Here is an 11,245-nt window from a genome sequence, read left to right on the forward strand (position 1 = left end):
AAAGGTATGATTCGTCATAATAACAAACACAATGAAATTAAATAGATATTATTATACAAAATGAGCACAAATAACAAAATCTCTACATAACGTTGACCAAGCAATAATTTTTGACCGCACCAGACAATGGGTGATCAGGAAGAGAGAGAACAAAAGGTTGCGAGTCCTTGTTCGCTTAAATTATATAGGTAATATAATTACAGAAATATTAATTTTGTTGTAATCACAGTGTCTTTTTTTTTTTCAGCGATAAAATCGTCTCAGCGCTACTGCGCGAAAACACACAGTCACGAAATCCGCTAACACTTGGGGGAACATTATAATATGGAAGTCTCGGTTTGGCTGGGAGTCATACACAGACAGATAAGGCGGTTAAGGCACCCATGTAAAGCGGAAAATCCGGATTCGTGACCCTGTCCAGCACAAATTTTCATTGCGTTATTCCATTATAGAGCTTATGGTTGTTCTTATTCTCAATTGCGAATGCATTTCATGTATTTCATAATGGCTGTAGTTTCCACGTTGCCTGTTCATTCGGACGCGATCGAGCGGGGTGGCGCTGTGGTTAGCACACTTGACGCGTACTCAGGAGGACGATGATTTAGGTTTTATGTGATTTCCCTAAATCGCTCCAGGTAAATGCCGGGATGGTTCCTTTGAAAGGGCACGGCTACCCTCCTTCCCCATCCTTCCCTAATCCGATGGGACTGATGACCTTGCTGTTTGGTCCCCTATCGCCAATCAGTCACTCAACCTTCGGACACACCTGTATGTCCGAAAGAAGATTGCATCGTTCTTCTTAACAACACAGCCACTACAATGTTGTGTTACAAAATAGGTACAAGTGTCATCCAGAGAAGGAACCAAATTCGGCAAATAATAACTACAAACTTTTTTTACAAGTGCATACTGACTCGTAAAATCACCTTTAGACATAAGGCTCTTTTCTAGAACAAGGTGCATGTCACCACAAATACCAACAGTTAAAGTGTTAATTGAAGATAGCAGCCCAATACCGCAGGTCTTTGTCGTAAAATTTAGAATAAAGCACACACGACATTATTTCCAGCAGACATTTACGAGGCTAGTGACATGAGCCGACTGACTAAAATGTGCAAGCACTGACGACAGGTAAACTATGGAAAGCAGCGCTTCCTGCGCGAACGAATGTGCACATAGCCGCACTGAGCAGACAATGCCTGATTCAGCAAACAAAGTGGTTAACAGCTAAAATTAACACATAATAAAACTAATGGAAATAGAAAAACGGGTGTAGGATGGACGGGGGAAGGTGGAGGGGGGGGGGGGGGTCGAAGGGAGGCGCAAAGTCATGTGGCATGTAAAGTGGCATGTAAGAAGCAAGCAGGTTCAGGTAAACAATCCTAATTATATGCGTATGCGAGCATGAAACAGCACGAGAAGAACTTGTAAATAAGTATGAGAGCGCGCCAAAGAACAGTATATTTTGTAATAATTTGTTCAATAGGCCTAGTTTCCTTCTGAAACTGATTGGCTTCTTGTTTCCAATCATACCAAGTTTCTACATGAATCGTTGCTGAAGCGCAGCCCTGTTTGAAATCTGTATATTATTATTCTTTAATTTTGGTTTCTTCGAAAAAATTGGTTAGACATACTACTTTTCTGGCATTTTAGACACCAAGTTTTGAAACTTCTATACATTTTTTTAGACAATTCTTTTCTATGCTAAACTTTCTGTATAGTGTACGGCTTAAATCGAAGAGTCCTTGAATACTATTAACAAACATTCCTGATTGTAGTGAGCCCGTTGTATTTGTCCGTCTAATACTGTAGCCAGAGAAACGAGACTATTGTGACTTCAGTTCGTTGCCAGTCGATGTACGAGGGCGTGCAGAAAAGTAATCCTTCCCCATTTTTTGTAAACTCATACAGGTTTTTTAAATGAAACCATCTTTATTAACATTCTACATGTTTATATTTCATGTCTTACCGGGTGTTCAACAAGTCTCTCCGCAGTGCCGTATGATTGGTAGCTGCGTATGCCGTATGCCGCATTGAATATACTGAAATGAAACTCAGTGAAATACAAGTTATTAATTTATTAGATATTCATTTTTACTTACAAATTTTCACATTAAATGTTGAAAGTGTCCCCCACTTGACGGGAAGTAACCCAGTAGGCGAACAATCATGTGGCACTGCGGAGAGACTTTTTGATCACCCCGTATTTCTCAAAATACTTACATTGGCGACGAACACATTTCTCCCACCGAGAGACCAGTTTGATGGTACCGTCACTGTAGAATGTTTGACTTCGTTGACAGAGTCACAACCACATCTCCGCTTGCACTGCTTCATCATTATCAAAGTGCAATCCTTAAATTGTACTGTTTTTGGAAATAGATAAAGCTCTGTTGCCCACGTTGAGGTCAGCACCGCCATATCCTTCATTACGAGTACAAACAACCAAGCGTCGCACATTAGTGTCGTCGAGACAATTATCACCGTACATAGCTTTCATTCTGCTATGGATTTCGGTTAGAAGTGCGTTTTCTGCGGTAAGAAACTCGATTACAGTACACTGTTTCTCACATACCGACGTAGTTACGTTACAGACCGCCCGCCATGTTACGCGCTGCAATTCGGAGCCCTCTACCGGCAGAGGATTGCAGTTTGCGTCAGCGAAGCGGGAAAGTCGGCCTAATAATACCCATGAAAGCCGGGCTACGCGCAAATTGACACGTGTATACCACGTGTGGCCTGACACGACACTACAGCACGACGCGCACGTTCCGCACGTGCGGCGCTGATCCTGTGCCTATTGAGACCGTACACACACTTTGCATGCGCCGGTTGGCGACGCTCTGCACCGACATAATCGTAGCGCGCGCACCCTGTAATCTTACTCATACGATTTTACAGAAACTATCTGATTTTTGCTTTACTTCTAGTGTTATACATCTGCTTCGTGGTCATACTAATTGTCGTCGTGTGGCGAGGACCTCCCGGAGGGTAGACCCAGACCCCTCCCCCTTCCCCCCCCCCCCCGCCCCAAAACCGGCATCTAGCCGACGCGCTGTCCAATCAGCTACGGCGGCGAACGTACTAATTGTGGTATACCCATTTAAAATAGAGCGCAAAATTCGAATGGTTTGCAACGAAAAATAGGAGTCGCTATGATTTTGTGCTTGGTGCGTATTAAAGCGTATAAAGCAAATTTTCGACTAGTTGGCTTTGTTATATTGAGATGAAAACTGTGGTCATAAACTGAAACAGTGTCCAGTGAGTATTGTTTTCCTCACTGTTGAAAGTTATAAAAAAACAGGATTGTAAGAAGAATTTTAAAAAACGATTTTAGGTGCATTTCAATGACCTGTCTGCGTGAGAAAAATATTAAAGTAACTTTTTCAAATAAGTTGCACCATTTTTTTCCCTTTTTATATGAGAACCATGAATTCCTATATTTAAAAACAGCTGTAACTCAAAGGATGTATGAGTCACAGCATTCTTTAGGTACAAAAAATGATTGTTGTGAACATGATAAAATCTGAATAAAATTAGTATTTTTTACCTCTAATACAGCGTCCGCCAACCACAGTGGCCCATCACCTCACTAAAAGGGGACCATTGAGCACCGAGTATGCTGATGTTCTCTGACCCTCTCCCTCGTCTTAAAAACAGGGCTCTGAGGAGTATTTCTAGGTCGTTCCTGATACGGTTCAGACTTGAACACCAACGTCAAAATAACGAAATTAGAATTGTATTAATACCTTCAGCTGCTGACGGGGACAGGTGAAAATGTGAACCCTGACTGGGACTCGAACCCGGGATCTCCTGCTTATATGGCAGACGCTCTATTCATCTGAGACACCGAGGGCACAGAGGATAGCGCGACTGCAGGGACTATCTCGCGCACGCCTCCCGCGATACCCACATTCTCACATTGTATGTCCACACATTACGTCCGAAAGAACAGACACCATATAAGTATATAAGTATAACGTTAAAATATGTCTTGATTTGTTTCGACCTGGAAACTGTGTGGTCAGTTTCATTGACAGTACTTTTTGGTGTTCATTCAGTCAATTTTTGGTTGGTTACGACGTGTGCATGGTGTTGTGATCTCGTGCAGTGTGTATGATAAACATGTCTTCTGCTGCGTACATTTTTTCCTCCAAGCCCATCCTCAATTAAATTAGAACGATTTCTCCCATTCGAGCAGCAGTCATCCAGCCCCAATTAGTGAAACTTATTCCACTTCATCGTGCTGCGGTAACACTGTGCTCTGGAGAGTAACGAATGTTTTCGGATCACCATGTAGAAAGTCTGCTATCCTCGTCCGAATTCTTTTCCGTGCGTTCATTGCACCACGTTCTAGAGGGCTTTGCCAGCTGGGAGGCAGTGGAGATAAGACGATACTGGTGCATCTTGATTGCGAGATTTAATTGCTTGTCTTCTGTCAAGACTGCGTGGATTGAAACCAGGAGCATGAAGAAGTCGATACACAATTATTGCACCCACTGGCAGATTTAGATTTATGCCCACTTCAGTAGCTGATTCGAATGAATTCTCGACATTACTGTCTAATATGGCTTAATCTTGGTCCTTGATAATTGCTTTATGACTTCCGGCTTTTTCGCGAGCATAGAGACGCTCTTCGCCATCCTGTTCATAGCTTATTTATATTTTCGCAGTTACCGCTGAGATTTCAGCTGCTGCTGGTAAACCTTTTGGGATGTTAGGTCGTGGTGCAAGAAACTCTTCTGTTTCTGACGTTTCGTCCAGCACTGCGCTGGACATCCTCAGAGGCGCTCCTCCTCTGAGTCTTGCCGACTGACCGGTCGGACGTCCGAGAACGACATATAAACTGTAGAAAAGAGGGCGTGATCCAAGTAACACGTGATAAGCAAAGATAATCCTTGTCAAATATAAAAGTTAACAATCGATTGTCGTCTTGTCAAAAATAAAATTGTCTAGCGATTCTGCAGAGCTACTGTCCATATGTGCTAATTTTCATTGCTTCCTCTTTCCTATTCAAATTATCCGAATGCTTATAAATTTCAATGGCTTCTCTACATAGTCGTGGACAATAATTTAATGTTGTAGATAAAATTTCTGTTTCAGAAAACTTCACTTCGTGGTTTCCTGACTGAAGAGCATACTCTGCTGGAGCTGATTTCTCCAGTTTTCCTAGTCGGTAAAGACTTTTGTGCTCTGTTAGCCGTGTATTTGCGCTCCTCTTGCTAGTTCCAATATAAACTTTGCCACACGTATAAGGAATTTTGTGTACACCACAGAGGGAGTTTATTCTTCACAGATCGGAGTATTTGATTTATTTTCGTTGCTGATCTAAAGAGAGATCTGATATCATGTTTCTGTAAAATCTTATCAATCTGATCGGTTACTTTTTTAATAAAAGGAAGAGAAACTGTATTTTTCCGACGTTGTGGTTCATCCTTGTCCTTCGGTCTTCTGTTCCTTGGTCGCAAATGTCTCTTTACCTCTTTCCCTGAGTAGCCATTTTTCTCGAAGGCCTGCTTCAGATGTTTTATTTCAGCGTCCAGATGTTCTGATGTGCATATCCGTTCGTCTCTATCGACAAAACTTTTAATGAAATTATCCACGGCTATGTAGAGAAGCCATTGAAATCTATAAGCACCAGCATAATTTTAACAGGAAAGAGGAGGCAATGAACCTTAGCGACATATGGACAATAGCTGCAGAATCGCTAGACAATTTTATCTCTGACAAAACGACAATCGATAGTTAAGTTTTATCTCTGACAAGGATTATCCTGCTCATCACGTGTTACTTCGACCTCGCCCCGTTTTCTACAGTCGCTCTCGGACGTCCTACTGGTCAGTCGGCAACACTCAGCAGAGGAGCGCCTCTGAGGATGTCCAGCGCAGTCCTGGACGAAACATCAGCAACAGAAGAGTTTCTTGGACCACGACCTCACATCCCGAAATATTTACCAGCAGCCATGTCATCTGGTTGTGAAAGCCTTCATTCTACTTCAGCTGCTACTTCGTTAGTTTATGTTCCTTGGATCATTTGTACATTAATAGTAATGATATTAAATGAGTCACTCTACATACACAGTACACATTCGTATGTAAATATGGCTCGATGCTGACCATTTACAAATGTTTTTCTTAAATACAGATGTGAATTAGTAATTCCTGCACACCATCTCTTTCACATTACAAAAATTGGAATCGTTCTACAGAATAGAATGAGTTATCAAGGACAAACTTTTTCATTTGGTTTTTCAATTTTAACTTTGCTGCCTGTCAGACATTTTATATCTCTAGGCAAGTGAGGAAATATTTTGATCGCAGCATTGTGAAGTCCTTTTGTATTAAAGACAATTTTAATGTAGAATAATTAATGTCATTTTTTTCTTCTAGTATTACAGTTATATGCTTCACTGTACCTCATGGGATGTAGTGAGTTATTTATTTTATTTGCGTATTTCCTCAGCTTGTGTTACGTTTATCGTTGGCGTAGTACCACTAGGTGTACAGAACTGAATATGTTGTCCCTTTCGTAATTGAGAGTGAAACCATTTGTAGAGAAACACTCAATAATGCTTTTTAAGAACGTTAGTTACCATTTATTACGTAATTGTGAGTACGTAGGGATTGATTTCAACACTAGTGTCCGCTGCTTCTGCAATACAAGTGATCAGTACATCACTTTCCCACATACTGACAGTGCGCCCCCTAGTTACCTGACACACGAAAGAAATTGTTCAAAACATCTTCTACCCGTTACTCATCTTTATGTCGCTGTTTACGCAACTCCCGTATAGTAGGCCTATGAAAGAGGCGTGAGGGAGGGGAGGGGGGGGGGGGGGAGGGGGGGACTCTCTGATTACAGTGCCGAAAGTAAATGCATGCAGAGCTCGCGTTTTATTTGCAAATCTGAGCAGTAAGGAGGGCTAAGCACAGTTTCAGTGGCAGACAGCTGTCACCAAAAAACGGTTTTCACGGCGTCTACTCATATCTTTACTGCTTTTCTTCTTCATGACATATCGAGGAAAATTGAAGCAGCATGCAACGAAAGTCGAACTAGCACTAAGCGTGCCATATCCTTGGAAAAGCAACCAGTTAGTATTCCAGCGATACCACACACTGTAGGTTGGAGAATGCCATCTACATTGCGTGTACACAGGATGAGTCTTTTTATCTTGAGACTACGAAATACCTCAAACACTATGTATCGAATTAAAAAACGGAAAACTACGTCTTCAATATTTTTAAAAATGCAATCCTGCGAGACCAATGTTGAAACCCTTCCCACCTCCCAGGGGGTGATATGGAGGGAGACTTTGAAATCTTAAACAGAACTTCCCACTATCAGTTTAGAATCGAATTCCACAAGAAAAACTACTTTTGTATGTAACACTTTTATCACTTCGCAATAGATAGCTCTGTAATTGAAAAATACAACTGAGTTCGAAGATACTATAATCTAGAGAAAAATGCATTGGATTAAAAACATAAAATCACGCGTGCATGCCAAACGACTCGGTGTTTTGCAGTTGTTTCCGTGCAGCTCTTCTGAAACATTCGTTCACGCATTATTTGACTTGAACTCACTGCGTGCACATGATTCAGCGATCAACAATGCATGTCAGTAAATTACATCGGAAACGCTTCTTAGCTGTGTCGAATCGTAAGTGTATCGAAGTGGGCAGCGATATTTTTGAGCACTTACTCTGAAATAATTCTTATAAACAAGCATCTCGTTGGTGAGGGGTCAGAGGACACACCTCATACAAGCTTTTTCCAAAATTACTGAACAAGTCTATCGCGCAGCAACAAAAGGTACGAATGACAAAAGATGCAATAGCTACATATTTTTTCCCATAGAAATCGAATTTACAATAAAAATGCGACGTTGCTTTTTAAAATTTGATAGCCGCTTCCCACCCCACCCCCTGGGTATGGACCAGTTGGTACGCCGAGTAGCATTTTTAAAAGCACTGAAAATGTTTCACAAGCTGCGACATTGCAAATAAAACAGTGACCCGAATATACGAGGTGTGATTGGAAAGTTTTAAGAATGGGCTTGTACTTGTACAGCGGCGGTACTTACATTCATCTGTGATGCATTTCCTTCAAAATAGTCCCCTTCTGACTGAACACACCGACTCCAACGGTGTTTCCACTTTTGGAAATATTACTGGAAATTTTTTTTCCTGAAGTGTGTTAAGGACGCTTTCTTTATTTGCCTGGATGTCTTCAATCGAATCTAATCGCTTATCTTCCAGTGAAAATTTCAGCTTATGAAACAGGTAGAAGTCGGCAGGGGCCAAATCAGGGGAAAATGGCGGTTGTGGAAGCGGAGGAATTTTGAATTTGGTCAAAAATTCAACGATGGAGAAAGCGCGATGATCCGGAGCATTGTCACGGTGTAGCACCCAACTCCTGTCTCTCCACAATGCAGGACTTTTCTTCCGCACCTTTTCGCACAAACCCTCAATGACACATTTGTAGTATTCCTGGTTAATTGTCTGTCCTCCAGGGGTAAATTCATAATGCACGATACCGGTAGAATCGAAAAAAATTACCTTCGACCGACTTTGCCACGCTTTTTTCGGTCGTGGTGAACGTGGGAGTCCCTGCTGCGAAGGCTACACTTTGGTTTCAGGATCATATCCATATACACACGATTCGTCACCTGTAATTACTCTCTTTAACAAATCAGGGTCATTTTTAGTCCGATTAGTCAACTCTTGGCACACTTCAATTCGGTATTGTTTCTGGTCACTCGACAATACTTGGAAAGAATTTTGGAGACACTTGACGCATGTTCATGTCTTCAGTTAAAATTGACTGAACTGCATAGAAACTTAAGTTTATTAGCCATATCCCTAATTGTAAGACTACGATCAGAGCGCACTAAGTCGCGAACTTTAACAACATTTTCATTCGTTTTTGAGGTGGAAGGACGGCTGGACTGTGGTTCATCTTCAAATGATTCGCGACCACTTTTAAATCTGTTGAACCAGACAAAAACATTTGACTGGCTCAAACAATTACGTCCAAAAGCTGTCTTTAATAGCTTGTAAGTCTGAGAAGCCGATTTCCCGGTTTTAAAATAAAATTCCACACAAACTCGTTGCAAAGTTTTTACGTCCATTTTCACGCACGCAAGATCCAGCAATAAGCCCTAACAGACCCGCACTCAACCAGCTGCCACAACGAACAGAATAAAGAAAACGCAGTTTCCTGTCAGAGGGCGTTCAAGGACAAGAAAATGACTCATTCCCCACCCTTCGTGTACCTGCTCGCCAAACCAGTAAGCAGTAGCGGATCCATTCTTGAAACTTTTCAATCACACCTTGTAGAATAAATTTCCTTTACTTTACGTCTATGGTCACAAACTTTTTGTCAACAGATTACCGGTTTCAGTCTATAATGACCACATTTTTTTAGGGGATTACGCCTAATAATGTCAACAGTCTCTTTTACTCTTTTACTGGGACATTACTGCAGATGTTCTTTACATCCAAGGATGCTACTGTCGCATTACTTGGCATTTGAATATCCTTGACTGTATTTGTTTGTTACGAACTGTTTTTTACCCCAAAATAATTATCGAACTTGTAAACTGATTTAAGTTTATTGTTAAGAAATTTATTTAATTTATAGCATAATGACGACACATTGTTAACAATCAGATGAACCGGATTTCCATCTTTGTGAATCTTAACCTGAGATCTAAGCTGGGGAAGTTTGACATTCATCATTTTAAGCTATGTCTTTTTATATTCGTTAAGAAGAAACTGGAAGCTGTCAATATTTCTCTGCAAACTAGTCTGAAACTTCTCAGTTGGGTCTTTGTGAACTACTATAAACGGTTTTCTGCAAAAAACTCTTCCGTTTTCCTAATGTAGTCATCTCCATATATAAGAACTGCCATGTTCCTCGAATGATCATCCTTTCTCCTTCTCGAACTTGGTATTGAAACCCTTTAAAATACGGCTCTCGTGATTCACCACTTATTATAGACCGAAAACAGTAATCTGTTGACAAAAAGTTTGTGACCGTAGACGTAATGTAAAGGAAATTCACTGAAAACGTATTAGGTCTACAGCTTTGCTTCCGCCGTTTTGGAATACATGGTAGTAGCGGCAAATGGTGGTGCACGTGGCAGATCGTAAGTATAATAAAATAAGTTTAGGCATTTGTAAACATAACCCTATCAAAATAATAATCCATTTGTGATTGTATCACAAAGTATTTTCGATTTAGTATGTCGGTTTATGAACCCAGTTCCCGTCATTTGCTGCAAGTTTTAATTTCCTGATTTAGGGTGAAGAAATCTGTGGCTGGGGCGCATAAAATTCTGCGTAAGACATACGATGAGGCACCTATTGGTGAAAGAACGTGCAGAGAATGGTTTCAATGCTTCAACAACAGTGATTTTCACGTCGGAGATCGGCATGGCGACGGAAGAGAGAAGGTATTCGAAGCTACTGAAACCGACGGAAACGAGCACAAGAGATCGTTATCGAAAGTAGTTGGTAAGTTTGAGCCCAGCGCTGAAAGACAAACTGCCAAAATACAGGCATGGAAAGGTGATTCCGCAGCATGATACTTGGAAACGTTCAAATAGGAAGTCCTACGCCACTCACCTTATTCTCCAGACATTGCTCCCTCTGACTACCATGTTTTTTTTTTTTTTTTTTTTTTCAGTGGCACGTATCCCAACTGATCAGTACTTCTGTTCATACGAAAAAGTGCAAAATAGGATCGATTCATGGATATTCTCAAATGACACTCAGTTCTTCCGCCCCAAACTTCGTATGCTGCGCGAACTATGGGTGAAAATAGTGGCTTGCGATGGCCAATACTTTTAAGCGTAAATTTTTTGTAATGTTTTAGCAATAAAGCCTCGAAATTCGGGAAAAACGGTGTAAGCAAAGTTGTAGAAGTAATATTTTCTCGTATTTTATCTGATTTGTAGTTATTTCGTTGTCCCAAGATAACTGACTCTGAGTAAGGAAAGATTACGTAAACAGTTGCACAAAAGAAGACGAAGTATATATTCCAGAATTCGAATCGAGAACAGCTGCCAACATAAGTAACGTAGAAGTAAATATCCTTGGAGTAGTGAAGCAACTTAAATCACTTAATAAAAGCAAGTCTTCTGGTCCAGACTGTATACCAATTAGGTTTCTTTCGGAGTATGCTGATGCATTACCTCCATACTTTACAATCATATACAACCGTTCGCTCCACGAAAGATCCGT

Source organism: Schistocerca cancellata, chromosome 9 (assembly GCF_023864275.1).
Source record: "Schistocerca cancellata isolate TAMUIC-IGC-003103 chromosome 9, iqSchCanc2.1, whole genome shotgun sequence".
NCBI lineage: Eukaryota > Metazoa > Arthropoda > Insecta > Orthoptera > Acrididae > Schistocerca > Schistocerca cancellata.